The 18,942-nt window shown below is 47.2% G+C and overlaps 1 pseudogene; it reads right to left on the bottom strand.

Annotated features, from left to right (window-relative positions):
- Positions 1-2,239: 2,239 nt before the first annotated feature.
- Positions 2,240-18,942, bottom strand: part of LOC115310869 — a 54,852-nt pseudogene continuing 38,149 nt past the window's right edge.

Genomic DNA, 18,942 nt, shown 5'->3' on the forward strand with positions numbered 1-18,942 from the left:
TCTATAGACCACACACTTTTGTGCTCTCCCGGTGTATCGGAATTATCGATACAAGTTTACATTTCTTGGGGTAGCGTGTGTCAAGAAAATGTCTTAATGGGAAGTTTTCGTGAGTTCTGCTTCTTTTGTGGGTGAATGTAAGGGCCTGAATTCTAAGCACACTTGGATTCTTAGAAGCCGCAAATATGGAAACTAAAGTAATCGGAAAGAGAGGAGGTTTATTGCGCTCTTTGACCTATCAATTTACTTTTGTCTCTAGCACTGACGCCATATGCCCGCTCCGCTACCCCTTACTGCGTCATGATTCACTCTTGTAATGTCGTGATTCCATGGGGAAAGCTACGCATCGTCGGGAATCGGCTGCGTGCGCCGACGGTTGGCTGCGGACTACACCACGTTTCATTCTAAGTCCAGACGCTGCCGACACTACGAGCTGATGGGACTAATCAGAGAGCATCAAAAGAGAACCACGTCATATCTCTGAACGTGTTCTACCATCGCTGAGTCAACTATGAACAGAAACTTTTATGGTGACCTGTGCTTTTGAGCTCGATTCATTGGTCCCATTAGCACGTCGCGTCGGTCGCATCGGATCTTAAGCTGAAACGAAGTACGAGTATAATGGACTAATCATCATTCACTGCCGACATGCGCCTGCTCTGTTAAAAAAGAATCGTTTAAGTACAGACGCTTTAAACACGCGCAAGATTACAGCCGCCATTGCTTGTCGTCGTTTGTCTATACCGAGCCAGTAAAAAGGACGTAGACAAGCCTCCAGGGAGACCAATGCTGGGCAGTAGGACACAATTGAATATGAAATAGAAATAACCTATCGTGTTCTGGTAACGATGAAGTGAAGTAAACGAAATGAGAGGAAACAAACTGAAGGTCGGTTATGGCTGTGCCCGTGCACCTATAGGCTTCTGCAAACGGGGCATCTGGAGGCCGCCATGCCTCTGCTCGTGCGGGAAAGTGGGTGCAATAGCAGGCTTGCCAAAAGCTTTGTTCACGCGCACTCTGCAGATGCACGCACGCATGGGCACCAGTCGGGCGCCGTGCTTGCAATTGTCTATTGGACAGATACATGCTAACCTTTTTTCCACGTGTTTTACATTGCTGTTTAACTCAAGAGCGCGCAACACAAGAGCGCCGACAGGAGCGCTCGAGAGACTAGAGCGCCGCAACAGGAGCCCGCAACGAGACCGCAAGTGCGCGCTCTGGAAAGTTTCGAGAATTCTATTCGCATTTATAGAGCTACCCAAGGGGTCACTGCTCAATCAAGAATGCAACGTTCAAGGAATCGAGCTCTGCGGGTTCATCGAAATTCTTGGGACAGTCCTTAATGCGAATTCGAGAAAGTGTTTTTTTGTGTTTTTTCTTTACTCGTTTGCCTCCCCCTTCCCCTTTCACTCTAGCGACTTCCCTTCCAGCTCACTCCATGTCGGTTTCGTGACGCCTCGGCCCGCCACTGCAAACGTTTGCCGACCCCTGCCTTAAACAATGTTATCTAGAGAGAGGAGAGATACACGCGCTATATCGGGATCTACGTAGCAGACGGCTAGAGGGGGATATCCGCCAACCGACGCACTCGCAAATGTTCCCTTTAATGAAATACCGAGCTCAGCATAAAACAAAAACAACGAATTTCGTAATATATGTGACGTAGGCAGCGCAGTGTTCGATTCGAGGCTTGTTGCGCGCCAAAGTAGCAGAATCCGTTGAATTGGTGCATGCCGTAGATTTTTGACAAGTTTAATACAGATTTAGAGAGAGTTACATTTTAATCTGGCAGTTGCGGCATTCCTCGCCCTCACTAAGGAAAGTGCATATTTAAAAAACAAAACCTAAAATTGAGCGGAGTTTTATGTTAATATACAATATGCAATAATATACACGCTGGGGCTTCGTTTGGATGCCGGCTTACTGTGGCAGCCTGTCGTGAAGAGAAGTCCTATATTTTATGTTAGACTCGTAGCTGCAATGAGATTATCAGTGCTAGTTACACTGCGCACAAAAGGAATTCCTGTTTCCTGCAGGTAAATACACCGAAAGGTGCGTGTCGCATACTCGGAACGCGTTTTTTTTTTTTTTGGGGGGGGGGGGGGGGGGAGGGGGGGGGGGGAACGAGGAGAATGAGTCGTTCCATCCGTTTTATGTTTATTTGGATCAGGTAAGCGTTTTTTGGTTTTTTTTTCCCAGGTACCAGAACATTTTTTGCTCCTCTCGATAAAGAAAAATATTAACCTACCGGAAAAGAACATTACGGCTCAACTTGGAGAAAAAAGTGAAGTGAATCGTCATTAACAAACCCTTCGCATTCGAGCTCGCTAGCGGTACTCAAAGTCGCTTTTCCTAAGCCAGCATTACCGCCTTGTTTTGGCATCTGGAGGCTCGGGTGCTTCGAATATTTACTTGCATCGACTTTATGAATCTTTCTTTTTGCTTTGTCTTTGGGATGAATGACACCGAGCGTGTAAGTCTTGCTGAAGGGCCATTCCAGCTTTGAATCGTTGACACCTGGATGGATACACATACCCATCGCGAAATACGTGTTAGACGGAGATCGTTCCAACCGAATACGGATGCACACATTATAGCCACATACATACTGTAAGGGGCTGTCATTGCTCACCCACCAATTCTCTAATAATCTCGTTTTTAAGTCTTCCCAGCCTTTAAAGTACCAGTGAAATTCCCTGGCTCCGCAAACTCCAAGCACGCAATCGGACACACTCTTCGTAACATTCATAAGTTCCTCGTATTGTACACGTAACTCCTGAGCCATGTGTGTCTTCACTGTGTCTTCAATGGCAACTTTCAGTTCTTTGTTTGCTGCAGCAAAACCTTGAGTTTCGATTCTGACCAAATGCTCTTTGGTGTTTCTGGCTGCTTCCCTCACATATTCTTGGCACTGTTCCACACTGGTGTGCAGACCGGAGAGATGGTCAGAGATCTTGAGTGTTGTGTGCTTCAGTTCCTCGTTTGCGCTTTTCTCCAATGTTCGGAATTCCTCACGCCACTGGTTCAGGCTGGTTTGAAGACAAGAGAGATCCTCGGATATGTTCAGCATCTCTTTTTTCAGTTCACTGCTTGTAATTTCTAAATGATCATAATTCACGTTTATATAATACGGAATGGGCACGGGTGTAGTGGACGCAGAACTGCAGCCCTCTGCACCCACGAGCTCAGTCCTTAGCACTGATGATTCGCACCTGGGGCAATGCACGACGTGAAACGAGCACTGCTTGTAGTGATCCAGAAGTGTGGAAGCTTGACCTAAGAAGTCGCAACCATTGGGTGCATTGCCGCAGGCTACCTGCGAAAGAAAAAAAAAACGAAAGGGTTTAGCCTTTAGATAATATAACCTAAAAACGAAAAGACGGCACAACAAGCGAATATCTGAGTTGGAGACCGGAGGCAAATCTCCGAAAATATGTGAGTTGTTCACATTGATTATTTGAAACAATTAGGAAAATATATGTACAAATATTGTTTTTAGAAAATAAATAAATGTTTAACATTCATTCTTTTAAAATTAAATATGAGTGGTCTATAGAAAGGGTGGCATGTTTTAGAATAAAACCGAAAAAAATTAAGAAAAATAAATCTCGCCGGTAAAAGTCTCTTGAACTAAGATTTATTAAAAAAATTCAAGAAAAATGATAACCAACAATAAAAAAAGTTCAGTTTTCTACGAGTAAGTTTGGTCACAGCACAGGTTCAGCAGTCATCATGAGAGGCACGAGAGGACTTCTCAGATTCCTTCAAAATCTTGTAATATTGACCGAAGAAGGCTCAACGTTTATTCCTTCAGGGTTCCTTCAGGACACCGGGGCATTGTAATTCTGGGCCACGACAAAAATCAGTGTTTTGGTTTACAGATTTAACTTCTTAAAGGAAGGGAGGGTTATGATTTGATAACCGTGAAAGTCATAAACTCTTAAGGCTTATCCACACATTTGCGTCTGAGTGCGACCGCAACCATTTGCGGTAAATCAACTCTGAAACACGGAGTCCTGGCTATAAAAAACGAGAAAAAATATTGCAGTGTTTCAAGAGCTTGTAAAGCTCCAACAATATATCTATAATTTCTGCAGCTTCTTTATTTAGATTTACTTACCGTATGGTTCAGGATGTAACCTCCCGAGATATCAAGGTGCAGAATGTTATCGTCGGCGAAGGATCCTTCATCCAGTGGACAAGTACTCCCTCGCCTCTTGGAATCCTCGTGGCATTCCGAGCAGAGTATGTGCTCACAGGGCAATCTGACAACATTTCTCGACACCACGCCGCACAGGGAGCATACAATGTGCGCAACGGAGGACTCTTGGAAGTACAGGGGCCTCCAATCCAAAGTGTCGAAAAATCCCGATATGAAGAAGGACTTCATCTTCAAAAGATCAAGGTGTCCAGTCACAGGATTTTGCCCGACGACCAGAAGAAAGCTGCAGAATGGAGGGCCCTTGACCTTAGAATCAATACTGCCTACACACCGGAGAGAAGAGCAGCGCGGATAAATGGTGGGGACGCCACCGACATGCAGCTCGTGCATGAACCCCCAACATGCGGTAAGTATGGGTAACCTAAAATGGGGCTGCAAGGGCCTTGAGACAACACGGAAGAAGTGCATGATGAACGGGAGATTTGCATGGCGGAATGAATCTTTACCCCGGACTTTTTTATTAATAACGCAAAACTGTACGCACGTTTCTAGGTTTTATTCACGAAGCTGGCTTAGAAATGCACATATCCATCCCCCCACACTCATACTGCGAGTCTAGGGCTGCCATGAACCCCGTCCCCTACCTCCATCCCCCTAAGAAAAAACGTTTTTTTAGTGCTACTACTTGATAGTATTCTGAGAAAGTGAAGATGGCGTGATACAATATGTTGTAATTACTGGAACCGCACACAGCACAACTTTATTATTGACTATATTATGGGTATTTGATACAAACATATTTTGGCATAGTGTGAAGAAATTACTGTTTGAACATAATTCATGGTCAAAACTGTAGTCATTCAGACTGTCGAACATACAAAAACATAGTAGAATCACTTACCAGTGAAGGCTTCCTGAACACGACAGAAACAACAAAGCTAGACTAAGAGAGTGTTTGCGTGTTCGCCAGGCAGTGAGGCAGAATGTTGTCTCACTGATGGAAAGCAAGTCGGTGAGGCTGTCCGCCAGGCTGCAACAATTTCGCGGATATTTATATTTGCCGCAATGTGGCAAGTTCTAATAAAGCATGGTCACTTCTTGGTTAAAAGCCAAATTCACTAGTATTGTGTCTCGCATCGTTTCTTAAGACATAACGGATGTAGTGATCGGAAACTACTCCTTATTTGCATTGTACGCGTAAGTAGACCTTAACTTCATTACCACTTTTTTATTTACGAAGTCTTTATTGGTGCATCATATACGACGGTGCGATTTACGTGCATTTATTTTTTGTAAGTACAAACCTTATTTCTGCTAGATATAGGCTGCATCAACACTTACAACAAAATACGGACGGCAACGCTCCCGTCCACGCCCTGCTCCTCTGCAATTCGCGTTTGGCTGTCCGAAGGCGGCCTGAAGCTTGGTGGCGTAGGCTGCTGCGACTCTGCCGACCGTCCATTTAAAAAGACATATCATTTTTTTAACAGCCCTTTATAGGGAGGTGCGGCTTATAAAACAGAGCAACTAATAGGCCGAAGAATACGGTAGTTTCAGGCCAACATCTTTTTAGAAGACATAAAATACTTCGAACTGCGTACGTGGAGTACATACCTGGGATCTTGAGATCCGCAAAGCCAGGACGTTGAGATAGGACTGACGCCCGCTGCAGCCCACCTTTATCTCGCGGGATGCACTGGCTGCGTTCCAGCAGATTTTTCTGGAATCGGCGACATCAGAAGAGTGGGAAGCCACGTGATGCGGCCCATAGCCAGCCGGCAACAGTCAGGCGGCGCCGGCAGAGTGAGAGCCCTCGGTTATGCCCTGTCTCGTTGTAATTCGGCAAAGGGTGAACGATAAGCCCCACATTACGTGCCAAAGGCTTCGAAATACGTGACATATAAGAGCGTAACGCACACATATTGGAGCATGAAGCAGCGAAAGGCCTGATACTTCTTCGGAGATGAGGCGCGCTCCGGTGATACGCAGTCACGTTCCCATTGGCCTGCCAGGGCCGTAGCTTCCGCTGTACTGGCACGTAACGCGATCATGGCTTCCTGGGATACCCAGTATTTCTTGCTTCAGACACTAGGATAAGCGGCGCCACCAGAGTAAAAGCTCACGCTTGAACAATGCAGCCGCCACTCCCAGGGATACCCAATATTTCTTGCTTCTGTCGCTAGATGGCGCCAAACCAGACAGCATTGCAGGTTGCCTATTTTTCTGATTTATCACATACTTGTTCTGTAGTAATCTATACGCGTTTTTATGCCGCTGCATTTATCTTTTTTTGCGTAAGCTCCTTTCACGCATCTCCTAAAGCATATCCCCGACAGCTATTATACTGTGAGGACCGGTAGGCAGATAAGAATATAAAAAGGTTTAATTAAGAGAGAACTGGGTTAGATGGCGGCATAACGCGCCGAGGCGACCACGAACAACTGCACGCGCCAGTCCTTGAGCGCATGGGCACGATGATTGCCAGACCGAATTGCGGGTTTTGCCGTCTGGCTCACATCCCACTCCTCTTTTAACCAATCCTGGTTCTCTTCAACTGTTCATTCCTCATGGTCATCAATCCATCTAGGCTGCTGAATGTGGCCCCGCACACTACTAGAAGTTGACGTTGGCTCTTCTTCGCCTGAAGGGATGTGGGAGGTAGGGCTCACAACAGTTTCAACGATGGCTTCTTTATCACTCGTTCCACCAGGTTGCGAAGTAACGGGGATGGATCTTTCAAGGGGGAAGAGCGCAGGGTCCATGTATGGCGGACAGAACAGCTTAAGTTGGCTCGAGTGCACAACCTTCTCATTCCTGGATGAAGTGCTGGTCGCATGAGCAGCAAAGCGGCGGACCACATAAGTGACCGGGGTCCTTTGTTCCGTAATTCGATAGAGACCCTTGAATGCTGGGGCCATTTTTGTCGTCCCGTTGGTGATGGGCTCTTGGCGCTGAAGCCATACAAACTGGCCTACTTGAAAGGTGCCATCACGGTGAGTTTTATCGTATCGTTTCCGCTGCTGTCTGGCTTGAGCAGAGTTTTGCTGCGCTTCGCTTCGACGTCCTGCGAGATCTAGTAGCCTTGTTCCAATGGTGGTAGCTTCTGGGCGCCGAAACTTCTCCATGGGAAGTTTGGGGACATATCCGTGCAGCAGCTCAAAAGGCGAAACCTGCAGGCTGGTGTTCTTGGTCGTGTTTACAGCGAAGGCCGCAGCACTGAGTTTGTCTTCCCACAGGAATGGCTCGTCGCTGCACAGTTTTCTAAGCACCGATACAAGTGCCGCGTTGCTTCGCTCGACGAGTCCGTTACTGGCTGCACGGTACGCAACCGAAAAGTGTTGCTGAATGCCGTGAAGGGCCAGAAATCACATAAATTCCTTGGACTCAAAGGCACGGCCATGATCCGAAAGACAGTCGTCGGGAACCCCGTAGAGATAAAATATTGAGTGCAAGTGCTGGATCACTTCCTTTGTGCTAGTTTTTGAGACTGCACCAGGCAGTATGAAGTGAGTGGCAAAATCGATGACGTTAAGGATGTATTTCCATTCTCGCTAGCGGGCATTGAGACGTGGTCCAGCGCTACGGTGCTAAACGGGACCTCAGTTGTTGGCATGAAGCCCATCTTCCCAACACCTCTTGTTGCAGGGCGGTTGCTTATCTGGCATGTTTGGCATCCGCTGACATACGGCGTCACTGTGGGGCTCATCTGCGGCCACCAGTAGCGGTCTCGCAGCTTCTGTAATGTGTGTCTTGCATCCATATGACCGCTGTTGTCATGTGTTAGCTCGAGCACAGACTGGCGCAACTTACGGGGCACAACAATTGTGTTTAGACTTGGAGGCTTGCGACGATAAAGTATGTCATCTATGACAAAGAAGTCTCTGCAAACTTTGCTCTCAGTCAGGAGGCTCTGGTGTATGGCCAAACACTCCTCGTCCTCTTGCTGAAGTTGGCGCAGTGAGGTCAGGGGCTCTACGATAGCACAGGCTAGACGGGATAACATATCTGCAACAACGTTCTGTTTGCCTGGCTTGTGCTGAACCGTAAAGTCAAATTCAATGAGGTCCATGAGCATTCCAGTAAACCGGCGGGACGGCTTCATGTTGCTGGTGAGGCAGGCTACGGTCCAATCGTCTGTTAGCAGGCAAAACTTCCGGTTCAGGAGGTAGTGGCGGAACTTTTGGCAGATCGCCCAATGGACAGCCAAGCATTCCCAGACATTGCTGTGTAAGTGTTTCTCGTTGGCGGAGAGTGCTCTGCTAGCATACTCAATGACGACTTCACGGCCGTCTTGACACTGCGAAAGAACAGCACCTAGTGCTACAGCTGATGCATCCGTGGTCACTGTGGTCGGAGCTGAAGGGTCGAAATGACAAATGACTGGGGCTGAAGTGAGCGCTTGACGAAGAGCTTGAAATGAAGATTCGCAAGAAGGTGTCCAGTTGTAGGTTCCACTCCTAACAATGTTTTGGAGGGGCGCCGATATTTGGGAGAACTCGGGGATGAAACGTCGGTAGAAACTAGCTGTCTGTAACCAGGACAGTACAGACTTCGCAGTTGTCGGGGGGGACATCTTCAAAATGGCCTCTACTTTTGCCGGGTTTGGCTGTTTCCCTTCCTTGGAGAGAACATATCCCAGGAATGTAAGGGACGGCACTGCAAACCGGCACTTTGCAAGAGAGACTTTAAACCCACTCGACTGCAGCAGCTTGAGAACTTCTTCGAGCAAATCGATGAACTTACTGAAGCATGTGGCGAAGAGCAGGACATCGTCCAGGTATACCCGGACTCCGCACTTTGGGTGTCGGGCCTGGAGCTGCTCAAAGATAGTCTGCATGGCTTTCTGGAAGGTGGCAGGAGCATCTTTGAGTCCGTATGGCATCCTCGTCCACTGGAACGTGGCACGATGTGTAATAAAGGATGTCTTGGGTTGGTCTTCTTGGCGCTTTCGAATTTGCCAATAGGCAAACTTTAAGTCTAGGCAGGCGAAGAGCGAACAACCTGCAATGTCATCCATGATGTCATCGGCTCGGGGCAGGGGCTGTACCACGCTGATCGTTTGTTCGTTCAGTGGAATGTAGTTGACACACAGCCGTTTCTTGCTTCCACGAGAAACAACCACCACCGGAAAAGCCCAAGGGCTGGAAGAGGGCACTATGATGGCCTTCTTCAGGAGCTCTTCACACTGTTGTTCTATGAATTGTCGGTCATCTGCCGCGTACCGATATGGTTGACGACTGTAAGGAACAGCGTCTGGATTAAGGTCAATGACATGCTCGGTTCCTTCGTACAGGCCCAGGTCGTTATCATCGGTGGCGAAAAGGGCAATGTGTTGATGCAGGACATATTGAACTGCGGCGGACTCTTCTGGCTGTAGCTGTGTTCCAATCTGGGCATCACACAGAATGGAACTCGTCTTGTTGGTTTGAAGGTTACTTGTGTCAGACGTCTTTTGATGGTTACTTCCTTGCTGAAGCAATCTTTCATGGCACGCCAAAGCTAACCACGATGGCTGGTTGGCATCTGGAAGAGGTTCAAGCTGGAGACCTCCTGTCACTGGGACTGTCGGTGTAGCTGATGGTAGTGTCGTGGTGTAGAGAAGAACAGCATTGGACATCCTCGGCAACACCTTCTCTTGGTAAAACATATAAAATAGCGCAACAGAAACAAGGACAAGAAGTAAACAGGACAGGCGCTATCCTGTTACTTCTTGTCCTTGTTTCTGTTGCGCTATTTTATATGTTTTACTAAGATGAACCAACTAGCCCAACAACGTACCTTACTAAACCTTCTCTTGGCACAACAAGGCAACGCCTGTGCTGGGATGACGAATCTCAGTCGGGTTAGGTGGTCTCATGAGAAGTTCTGCGTGGGCTGCTTCAAACCAGTCCTCGCCGAGGATCAATGGCAGGGGATTGCGTGCAAGAACCATCACCTCAACGATTGCAGAGATGGGTCCTACAGAGATGCGGGTGCACAGTGTACCCGATGGGACGACCGTACCACCACCAACGACAGCAGTGGGTGGCTTTGTCCACGGTAGCAAGGTTGAGGACTTGACGACATCGTGCGACAGTATGGTCAGCTTGGACCCACTGTCCGGGAAAGCGTCAATCTTGCCGATGGCAGGAATGTCGGCTTGGATCACTGCACACTGGACCAGTGAGCCCTCAAACGAGTTAGGGTCTTGAAGGCACGACATGGAAGGGATATTGGCCTTGGAGTTAGCTGGCTGACGGTTACGCTAAGTCCTTGCTTCAGTACACTTGGCAGAGAGATGACCCTTCTGTCGGCAGTTGTAGCATACGGCGTTGCTCAAGTCTTGGCCGGGACGGTAGGCGGGGGCTCCATGTCTGAAAGTGATCATACGGTAGCGAGCATCCTGTTCATCTGGTGGGAGAGATGAAATGCGTGACGGCGATGCGGGCATGTGGTCAGCTCTGTCTAAAATGCTTGCTCTGAGTGAACTCTGCGTAGATGCCGGATACGGCTTGGCAACCGGAGGCTTGGCGTTTGAGTTCTCTGCGCGGCTCGGTCGAAGATTGGAGTGGCTTAATGTCCGGTCAAGTTCTGTGACAATGTCCATGTACGTAGCGACTGTTGGAGGGCGTGGCGCAGCAATGAATGTCGCCAAGTGTCCGTCCTGAACCCCTTGAATAGCGTACTCAATACGTTGGACGTCGGTCAGAACGACTGGGCACTTGGAGATGAGCTTTAATTTTGCTTGACAGTAGTCCACCAGGCTCTCTCCACGTGACTGTACTCGAGAGGTAACCTTCTGCTGCCACTGCAAGAGGGATAACCTGTCGTCGAACTGCGCTTTGAACGCGATCTTGAAACTATCCCATGTTGGGCACTGACGGCCAGTGACGACTTTCCAGTCGGCTGCCGGGCCACGAAGCTTCCCAAGGGCGACTGCGAGCAGCGTCGAAGGTTCCCAGGACGCCAGTCCTTGTGTTCGTTCCAATTCCTCAATCCAGTGTCGGGCGGAGATGCCTCCGTCGCCGCTAGAGGTCGGCAGCGACGCGGACAAATCTGGGAGAGTCGTTACTTGAACGGGGGCCATTGGGCGTTGAGACATGTTGAGTAATTGTTGCAGCAAACTTGTCAGCAGCTGCGTACTTTGCGCTGGGTCAAGAGTCTGAAGAGGCAATGACTCTTGCGAGCAATGCGCGGAAGTCGCAGGGTCGGGAAGGAGCAATGCTGGTGGCGTTGGCGGTCTGTTTTAAGCGATGTCAGCGAGGAGGCGGTGGATGATGTCCTCCTTGGCTCCGGTAACTTCGAGGTTCCGACGAAGTAGCTCATTTCGGAGAAAATCCACCGTAAATCTGGCGAGGTCGTCAGCCGTAGCTTCGGCCCAATTTATAAGTGGCATTGTGGCTGGCGGGCGCTAGGCGGGCTTGCGTTTGCGGGCAGGTGAAGTACGAAGGCAGGCAGGGCGGGTTACGTACTTCGGACTGTAAATTCAGGCAAGGTGAGCAGGCGGTGCGGTGGGGCGAGCGGCGGTCGGGGTCCCTGGCATTGTTGGCTGTCGACTGCGCCAAATGTGAAGACCGGTAGGCAGATAAGAATATAAAAAGGTTTAATTAAGAAAGAACTGGGTTAGATGGCGGCATAACGCGCCGAGGCGACCAAGAACAACTGCACGCGCCAGTCCTTGAGCGCGTGGGCACGATGATTGCCAGACCGAATTGCGGGTTTTGCCGTCTGGCTCACAATACTATTATACTAAGACTAAAAGCTCTAAAGTAAATATCTTAAACCACATTGACTAAACGCCAACGCGACAGCTCCCGCTGTATATCGCTGCACATTTTAAATGGTCGTTCACAATCTTCTGTTGAATTTTTAAAAAAATTTATTTTCAAAAGTTCATTGAGCAACATCGATGGTCGCCATTTCTTGGGCACTATGCTCTGATTCAATCCGAGTTTACGCAGAACTCTGATGCTGCCCTCGTGTCCAATAGATGCTCAGGGTACGTGATCAAGCAATGGCTGGCAGACGATGGCGCCGACGTTTGAAAAGAGTCTTTTCCGGATGGTCCTTCGTCCTCCCCATTGTGCAGCATCACCTAAACAAAAGGCCGTACCGATGCGAAGAGCAAGTCGTCTGCTTGTTGCTCAGGGGTTGCGGTAACTTCAGAACGACGCCGAGCTTTCATTGGCTTTGACTGGAAGGATAGTGGGTAGACGTCAATGCTTGAAACCTCGAGGTTTACCCAGTATTTTGTTTCGATCACCCATTAGGTGCTTGGCGTTCTTACATCATCACAAACCCTTGTGCAAGAAACAGACGAACTTGCGCTCCGCATAAATTTCCCACATCACCATGGGTGGTCCCTTGCGGGGCACAAATCACTCGCGACCTCCGCGTCAGTGTTCGGCTTGGAGTCCCATTCTCACTGAAGGGACACGACTCCCGGCCCAACGCTCACGCAGCACTCGTGGCAAATTTCGCCGCGCACTGGCCTGCTGTGCGCATATACTGACTTACGTCCGGACGAAGAGGACGCTACGAGCTCTCCTAGCCAGTCCCGCTCTGTGGACGTGGCCTGGGATATGCTTTCCGCGCGTCGCTGTGCCCGTCCCCATTCGATTTCCGACATTTAATGTCGCGAAATAAATGCGAACGTCGTGAAAATCGCGCGTGCCGGGGTCACAATGCGTCATTCCCTTATCGCGAACAGCGGTAGTGCGACCAGGGCGGGAGCACCGACCGCCTCCTCCGCTTCGGCGTCGTCCATCATGTAGTCGGTTTGTTCGACCATCTTGCGGTCACGGGCCATCGAGGCATGGATCTTGACCACGGTCTTGACGCAGTTGTCTGCCTCATGCTAATAACGGTGGCATTCAGAGCAACGGGGGGGGGGGGGCGGAACAATCCCGCCGAATGTGTCCCGTACGGCGACGGCAAAGGCAGAGCGGTGCACGTCCGGGGACCACGACACGTACCTTGCACTTCTCCAGGCGGATCTCGTGCGGGAGGCAGTTGACGATGTAGACGTCCTTCAGGGTCAGGCGCACACTGCGGGTGTTGGATTCGACAGCCTCAAATCACTTCTCACGGAAGAGGTCCCTGGTGACCTCGGAGACCTTGCCGTCGCGTTCCAGTTCCTTCTTCACCTGGCTGTTGAGCACGACGTACGGCTGTGTTCACGGCTGTGTTCTCCAGGTTGATAAGGAGGCAACGCCCACCTCGATGGTCAGCTCCTTGGCGTCGACGAGCCCTTGCTTCGCCGTGAGCGAGTGCAACCGGAAAATCCAGGCTTGGTTCATGTGCTGGGGACCGGCGCGTGTCAGGTCCTTCATCACATTCAGCCTCTCGACCTCCTGACCAAAGTCTTCCATTCGGTGGGGTCGTCCGTTTACGTCGCAGTGCAGCAACACAGTATTGGTAATAACGTGTCCGGTTGGCAGTTGGGGCCTAATTATCTGACAGTCTACAGCGGTTCCAGAAACAGACGTAACCACGGCTTGATGCGGCCATTTTCACCGCTCCGACGGAGCTCATGAAAACCCGTCCATCTGGTTCGAGTGACAGAAGTGGCGTCATGGCTAATAAGCATACATTCGTAGAACTTTGTTCTGCAGCATTGAAAGCGGGTGTAGAAGAAAATGGTCCTGGAAATATTGGTCTCATGTGAAAGACAGAGCAAAATGATCCCATATGACGATCGTGGTGAAAATCAAGTACAAGGTGAATATATTGTATTAAATTTAAGCAGCTTCGAGTAAAAAAAAACTGCAGATATTAGGGGCGAAGCTCCTTAGGGGCTAGCCATGTCCGTATGTCCGTCCGCCGTCCACCGTCGGGTGCTCGTGCTCCCATCTCGTGAGTTCACGTGCTGACGTGCTCGTGTAGGGCAAAAAAATAAAAAAATAAAAAGATGAAAAAAATTAAAAAAATAAAAAGAAGAAGAAAAAATGTAGGGGGTTCTGAGATGCCATCCCATCTGTCTGCTTCAAAAAAGAAAAAGAAGAAAACCACAGATTCTCCTACTGACATGAATGAAAACGGCACCATCAACACTATACTTCGTTTCAGTTTCGGTCCGAGCGCGGCCGATGTTATGAGCCGGAGGGCCAATCAAACAGCGAAAGAGGCACAACGTCATGGCGTGCTCTCTGCAGTTGATAGGACCAGCCGGTATTCGCCGTCTCTCTGTGCGTGCTCCACCGCCGGCTAGTCTTATCAAGCGCAGAGAGCACGCCATGACGCTGCGCGTTTCGCGGTGTTTGATTGGCCCTTCGGCTCATAACATCGGCCGCGCTCGGACCGAAGCTGAAACGAAGTATACCTATGACCAAAATCAGTATCATCAGCACCACCCGAGCTTCGCCCCAATCAACATCATTCACCACGTGAAGATGCGGTCTTTCTTTTTTTTTTTTGCCAAAACTTTTTTTGTTGCGAAATCATCAAATGACATTTTGAGCCATTAAAGGCCGGACGCACCAACGTCGCTTACCTTAACCCAAAGCGGCTCTTTCCTAAGTCGGCTTAGCGCCCAAAACCGAGCCTGGATAAGCACGGGTTTACATACCGGTTGCAACGATAACTCGGGTTTACAGACGCGCCCGTACCTAAACGCTGGATTTACGTAGGGACTTTAGGAACAAACAAAGGGAATAGGGAACGCTCAGAGGGACGAATACGATTGGCGGAGAGGCATCACGTGATGTAAACAACACTTATTGCCGCGGTACTTGGCGCCGGCGGTTGTTCTTTGCTGTATTTTTTTTTCGGTGATTAGCAGGTCAAACATTGTTTGATTCAACAACTCTGACACCAACTTTTGTAAACATGACAAAAAAATTTCTTGGAAACTTTAAATAAATAAAAAAGTATCTGTACATTTGTCCACGTGTGGTTTATTGTGGATGCTAGCAGACGACTGCCACTGAGAATCGTTTTCACTGTGTTCCCCAACTCGAAGTGAAGGAACGACGCGTACCCGGGCTCCAAATTTCACTGAACGCGAGAAGGATCCATTATTAGACTTAGTGGAAGAAGTTAAGAACATTGTCGAGAGCAAAACTACCGATCAGATTACTACGAAAACCAAAAACTGGGTATGGGACCAAATTACGCTAAAATTCAATCCGGTCATGGGTGCTAGACGAGAGGTGCATCAACTGAAAATTTTTTACGAAAATATAAAGATGAAGGCCCGGAAAAAACTTGGCCGCTAACTGGCTGATCGCGAGGGCCATTGGTGGGGGACTCTGCCCAAAGCCTGTCAGCAAAACAACCGAAAGGTTGACAGCCTTCATCGGATCGCTGCTGGAGCTTCTGCCGAACCGCATTGACTTTGACGCTGTGCCCTTTGACGGCAATTCTACCTTGGTCATTTCTAGCGTGTATGCCCCTCCGCTGGCACGTATCTAATAGTTTTGTTTCTATTATTTTCCATCCAGTGTACAAAGACACAAAGGGCATCACAACAGAACAGTACCACCTGCAGTGGGACCCTGAGTTCGAAGTCTCCGAACCCCAGTTCACAAATAAACATATACTTGAGAACACAGGACAACGAGGCCGCATTTTTATTTCTAAGGTGTTAAGACTGAAATTGCACATGTATTGTCCGCCCCCCTTTTTCAATTTATTTTGTTCTAATAATTAGAATTGCTTTAGCAAGTTCAATGGCATGACTGTGGAGTTTAGAGAGTAAGCCAGAGCAACTCCATATGATGATATCCTAGGCTCACATTTTCTAAGTAAAATTTAATTTTATACAATGACTTAATATGGTGGCTATACTCAGAATTAATTAAAACATATGGTTAAATCTGTGCATAAGTAGAAGGGACAAAAGCACACAGTGCTTGTGTCTTATGTTTTCTTTATCACTGATATTCTTTGTCATAACCTCTCTTTGTGCTGCTTTCATGTTATTCTTTTTTACTATGAGTTTTGATATACTTCAAACATGCTGAAACATGAAGTAGTACAGATTTTTAGGAGGGCCCTATCACTGAACAGCACAAATAAATATTTGTCCCTGGCTTTGTTTCTCTCAAGGTAACCATGGGGTTTAAATTAACACAATGTATGTTGTGTATTACTAAATATTAGGAAGTAATTTAAATAATACGTCCCTGTCATTATATGTCTTCTTTTTCTTTTATTTGGCTCCTGTAGGATTTTTTCCTGCTTTACCTTTTTCACTTTCTGTATTCAAGAGATAAGGATCTCGCTCTATGTTTTTTGTTACATAATGATTGCGTAGAATATGTCACATTTCTTTGGTATTACTGAGTGTTATACTGCTGAAAATTGTCTTAGAAAGGCTTTTCCTTGGTAATGAAAGGGGTTTTCGTAACTCTTTGCTTGGTTTATTATCATCATTACGTTTACACAACGTTCAACATATCACTGTGCGAATAAACCATTCTAACTAAATTATTATAACCAATTAATTCAAGCCAAAATTTCTTAAAACAGCTGTATGTCTGCAACTGCAGCAAATATTGGAGACCTGGAAGTGAAACACCAAGTCGTGAAAATAGGTGCTCTCCTAATGCTTATTCCTCGTGTTCCACTTAAATAACAAGCCTGGCTTTCTTCGGTCTGGCCTATCAACTCTTGTCAGCACCAGATTTCACCAATATCTATTATTTCAAAGTGGCCAAATACCACGGTTTTTATAATAGGAATAAAAATTCTGGCACTTGCCAATTTATGCAGTAATCTAAGGAGATTGCATCATGGCTGATGTCCCAAGTGTGCAAGCACGTGCAGCGTATATGCACGTGATGATAAATCTGACATTCTTGCGGTTGTGTGTACCTGCTCACATGAGGAGAAACACGGTGGCAGCATGATGGCCTGCTCGCTGCTCCATATAAATAGAATTAAATTATTTTGCTCGCTTTGCCTCAGCAATAATTTTTCTGCTACTTTATAATCCTTCAGTTTCCACCATCTCTTAACCTGCGTCGTCCGATAGAATATTTTATTGCAGTACCATTGTGCAAAAGCATCTATGATTTCAGGAGAGTGACCAGCAGGATCAGACGCCAATGACTCCTGTTCCTTGTGGAAGCAGTCCAGTGCACTCTGGTCGGTGTCCTGCAGGCAGACCCAGCCTCGACAGGGACCCAACAGGTTCGTGAAGAGGAGCTCCGTTGCTGCAGATGCCACAGCTATCTACAACCGCGTAGCTGAGGCAAAAATTCGCTTGCTAGAGGCTCAGACAAAAGCGGCTGAGGAGAGACAAATGCTAGACATGGAAAGACAAATATTAGAAATTGGTGTTCTTGCTCTCCAGCGAGATCAAGAAATCCTCAGACTAAAACTACTACAAAAATAATTGGAAAAATTCAATCAGTAATTAACACTGCTCATTAAAGTTTGTTCTGTACTGGTAGAAGCTGAGGAAGGGAAGGAGACAAGAGCACGTGGGTACGTCAGAACCCTGAGCTCTAGTTGAAATGATTAGTGGGTAGATGCAAAACTGTACTTATTGCTTGCATGCATTGGAATGCGAAACACCGGCATCTGGTGTTCTGCGCTGGCTTTCAAACAGTGAGAAGAGACAAAGGCAACTTTCTCTACGTCTATCCACCAATCATTCCATCTAGACAAAATTTCACTATGGTGTGTTGATTGGCAAATGGAGATAGATACGGATAAAACGAAACATATGACGTTTGCTACAAAAACCAACATACCGAGCATACTTATCAAATTAATGGTGTAGATATAGAAAAGGTGCAATAATTTAAGTACTTAGGTGTTCACCTCACAGTAGAATTATGTTGGAAATTACATATTGAGACAATATTACGAAAGGCTAATCCAACCATCCAACCCTGGGATTCGTGAGAAGAAACTTGTTTTTATTTGACGCAAAAACAAAACTAATGGCATATACATCCCTTGTAAGAAGCCAAATAGAATATGCGTCAGTTATTTGGAATCCCCACCAAGCCTATCTAGTTAATGAATTAGAGTCTCTCCAAAATAAAGCATCCCGGTTTATGACACGCAATTATTCAACCGTCTGTAGTCTAACAAGTATAAAAGAGTCCTTAAATTTAGCATCTCTCGAGAACAGAAGGCGAATCGCCCGTTTTTCTTTATTTCATAAAATATATCACTCTTCTACACCTTTCCGTCAAACACACATTGTTACAGCTAACCGTATCTTCCCACGGCTAGACCACCCCAACAAAGTAACCCCAATTTTTGCACGCACTAATCTATACAAATGCTCTCCTTTTAACCTTGCCGTTTCTGAATGGAATGCCTTACCGTATGATATTGCAGTGACACAGGATTATCAGGCTTTTTTAAACCTCCTGATTCCTTTCATTTCACAAAAAACATAATCATGTTTGCCCCTCGTCGCAGATAAGCCATAGTTCTGCAGTGCGTCGTTGGTTTTCTTTTTGTATTTGTATAATCTTACCATTGAAGCGCAGCAATTGAACTTTGTGATAATATGTACTGCTTTTTTGTGTGTCACGGCGTTCTTTTTTTTCCCCCTGTTTTTTGTGTATCACTGCTGTCAAAGTGTTATTTTGTATGAATTCCCCCCTATGTAATGCCCGAAAAGGCCCTTAGGGTAAACGAATAAACCAGAGCTTGGTGTTCTGGCATCCCCGCTCGCTCTCATCTCCTCCTCTCTCTCAGTTTCTACCTGTATACTTCTTAATTCAATAAAACTCAAAATCTGTTCATTGATGTTGCTCCTCTGTTTTATAATCGCTGTCAGATCATCACAACAACCAACATGCAATAAAATTAGCAATAGCTAGGGTTTAGTGGCT

The sequence above is a fragment of the Ixodes scapularis genome, unplaced genomic scaffold, assembly GCF_016920785.2.
Source record: "Ixodes scapularis isolate PalLabHiFi unplaced genomic scaffold, ASM1692078v2 PGA_scaffold1__304_contigs__length_218370807, whole genome shotgun sequence".
Taxonomy (NCBI): domain Eukaryota; kingdom Metazoa; phylum Arthropoda; class Arachnida; order Ixodida; family Ixodidae; genus Ixodes; species Ixodes scapularis.